Consider the following 3746-nt stretch of genomic DNA (forward strand, 5'->3'; position numbering starts at 1 on the left):
GTCTAATCTGCACACTCCAGGTTTCCTATTCTTGGCCACAAAAATCCCACTTTAGTGGAGGTAGCTGGTTATTTAAGCGGCCTGCTGCCTCCGTAAACCACACATGTGTTAACCCCAGTCCGTCTCCAGTCCTATGTGCTGAGGTTCTATCTGTCCGTGGTGATGTGAAGGATGGGTCACTAATTCAGTTGGACCATGCTATACCAGCAGTCCCTCTGAGTTTGTGAAGAAAAAAATGAATATATCAGGAAGTGGTCTGCAAGTAGTGTCCTCAAGACCTTATTGGAAAAGGGAATAGTGGATCCTGTTGGAGGCTTCCTGACCAGACTGACAAAGTCATTTGGCAGAATGCCTCATCACGAGTACTTTCAAACAAGCACCAAGGTGCTGCTTGCCTGGTGGTGAGATGAGCCCACCCATCAAAATTCTCCTGCATGCCCAGAGTCTCACCACCTCTGCAAATTGCTGTCAAAGCAACTGTGGTGGGGAAGAGACCGTTATCCACCTCTGTATGGAATGTGCCTTTGCAAAGCAGGTCTGGAAAAGTTTTTGTGAGGTTCCTCCCAGGCAACTCCATAATGCAGAATTCTGAGCTCCATGGCCTGTTCCCAGGGATGCACATCGAGATGAAGATCAACTGCTGCTGAAGAACCATCAACCCGGTGAAAGGCACTCTTTCGCCTGCCCAAAGCTTTCTAATCTTTCAGTGCAAAGAACTATCAACGACCAAATGTTGTAAAGTGGCATATTCCAAAGTCCAGGACAATGCATAATGTCAAATAATTTTTTTACAAATGTTGTGAATAAGTATATTTTAGGGAAAGATGGTGGCGCAATTAAAATCAGTGATGCACAAGAGACCAGAATTAGATGAGCACAGATTTCTTGGAGGGTTTTTGGAATGGTGGGGGGGGGGACATTACCTATATAGGGAGCAGCAAGGCCATGGAGGTTGAAAACAAGGATGAAAATGTTAAAATAAAGACATTGCTAGATCAGTGAGCACAGAGATGATAGATAAACAGGACTTAGTGCAAGTTAAGGCATGGGCAGCAGAATTTGGATGACCTGAAGCTTACAGGGGGTAGAATGTGGGAGATCAGCCAATTATATGTTGGAATAGCCAAGTCTAGAGGTAACAAAGCTTGAATAAGGGTTTCAGAAGCAGATGAACTGAAACAGGTGAAGTCAGGTGATGTTATGGAGGTGGAAATAGGTGGTCTTAATGATGGCATGAAAATGTGCCTGGAAGCTCACCTCAGGGTCAAATATGACACCAATGTTGTGAAGACTGGTTTAGTCTCATACTGTTGCCAGGGCATGGAGTGGAGTTGGTAGCTAGGGAATGGAGATTGAAGAGGGATCCCAAAACAATGGCCTCAGTCTTCCCAATATTTAATTGGAGGAAATTCCTGCCCATCCAGTGCTGCATGCTGAATAAGCAATTGCAAATTTAGCAACATTGGAGGAATCAAAAAGGTAAAGATGAGGTACAGCTGGGCATTAGCAGCCTTCATGTGAAAATAAACTCATATGCTTTTGGGTGAAAATCACCAAAGGGCAGCATATATATCAGAAATAGGAGGGGCGCCAAGGATAGCTTCTCAGGTGACACCATTGGTAATGGTATAGGAGCAGTAAGAGAAGCCATTGCAAAAAGTAATCTAGCTACGATTAGACAGATAAGAATGGAACCAGTTAAGAGCAGTCTGTGATGATGACGTCATGCCCATAAAGCTAATGGAAGGTGAACCCTTTGTTTTTAAGAAGAAAGCAACATTAAATATGGACATTGTACCCCCACAAAATAGATTCCGGGAAGTCAGGTGACTCCTGTTGTGGTTTCTGGACAGATAGAAGCAATATGCCTGGGAAGTTACTTAAAATGCAAATAGGTTTCCTAGGACTACCCCTCACTATTTCAAAAGATTTAAAGGGCAATGGCTACTGAACCTGCTGGCCTGATGGGTTTTCAAATAAAGTCTTTCAGTAAGCTGATCATAATTGGAGTGTTGATAGGATATCAATCATGTCATGAAAATATAATAATTTTCATAATATTATTGTAATTTATTGTAAAGGTAGGTTAATAGTGGGGTTTTGATTAGTTTTTCTGTGAATAGGTGTGTGCATATGGGTTTTAAGTGAATTGCAGACGTTTGGTCTCAGTGCTTTGATGTATCAGAAGGAAAACTATGTTTGAAATGCTAAATACCTAAACATGGCTGAAGTTTTAGAATGTGAGGTGTGAAGAATATTTGCATTTTTAGATAAACCAGAGTCATGAATTTCAAAGAGATGGTAAGGTGTAGCTATCAAACTTGCTTTTTCTTTGCCTCAAGAAAACCTAGTCTGATTGGCTCCTTATTGAAAAATAAATACATTTCGATTGGAAAAGAAATTTAAAAACCTTTGTTGCAACCATCCGAGAAGGCTGAATAAAAGGAAGCTAGTTCGTCCCTCTTCACCCGGTCGTAGCACAGCACTAAAAAAAGGTTAAAACACTCCTTCTCAAAATACATCTTGTTGCAGTCAACCAAGAGGTGAGTTAAGGGGGAAAAGTTATCCCACCATAAGTCTCATCCAGCTGGTTGACAGTGGAGAGACATTGGAGGAGGGTGGTGTGGTCAACTGCCTGTCGGGTGGAAAAGCCTGTGGCAAAGACTGCAATAAAGGAACAGAGAGCGTGTAGGGAGGGATCATGGGCGTATGGGGTAGCGGAGATCATGGTCAGGACGCAGGGAAGTGTGGGGTCCTGGTCAAGGTTGTCGAAGGTGGGGCTGGTTCCAGTTATGATCGTGGGGAGACCATCACATCACAGGGGTTTGGTGATTATGGAGCTGAAGGCAGGTAAGTATGTTTGCTCCTTCTGGTCCACAAGCAGAGCTGTTAAGCTGGTAGATACAGCCGTTCTTGACTACAGCCCTGCCTATTATGTCCTGGGTTTCCCATGATCTTGGAAACTCAGCCAAAATGGATCAAAAGTAAAGAACCTGTAAGGAAGGAGGCACGCAATCCCTTACAAGATTTATTAGACCGGTCTTCCTTCTAAGAGCAGAATTGGTTGCCTGCCACTTGTTCCAACTCTGTCAAAACTGGAAGTGGATCGGTCTGAGATTGGTTGGTGCAAATTCAAATTTGAATTTCTCACTCAACCCAGACCTATCAGTTCTTGGGGGTTAAAATTACCTCAGCGTGTTAAAATCCTGCCTTCCAGTTTACTAGGTTTGGAAAACTACAATAGGTATCGGTTGCTGAGTGCTACAAAGGCAATGATACAGAATACCCTGGTGCAATTCAGGTTCTCACCAGACACTTTTTTCCACGTTCAGGGCAAATAATGACTCCTGTAAGCAAGCTCTTACTCCCTATCAATCAAAATGTATTATTATGCACTAAGCTGTGATAATGGCTTGGATTTTGCGGTCAATGGTAAAGCAATAGTGTGCACCACTGACTCGAAGAAAACTGCCTACAAATATCTAGAGATTTTTGAGGTGTGGTCTTCCCCATCCTCAGTGACAGTTTAAATCTAGCTCCAAGTGAAAGTGATATCATGGCTTACAGCTGTAGTGATGTAAGTAACAGAGTAAAAGCAACATTGAATAATACATTGAAGTATGCACACACATTAAAGTTAAAACACTTAATATCATACACTTTTAATTTATATTTTCAGGTAATAAAATAAATGATTATGATTGGATTAAGTTAGAAGTTAAAATAAAGACAAATAAACCTTTAAA

The sequence above is a fragment of the Carcharodon carcharias genome, chromosome 17 (assembly GCF_017639515.1).
Source record: "Carcharodon carcharias isolate sCarCar2 chromosome 17, sCarCar2.pri, whole genome shotgun sequence".
In the NCBI taxonomy this organism is placed as follows: Eukaryota; Metazoa; Chordata; class Chondrichthyes; order Lamniformes; family Lamnidae; genus Carcharodon; species Carcharodon carcharias.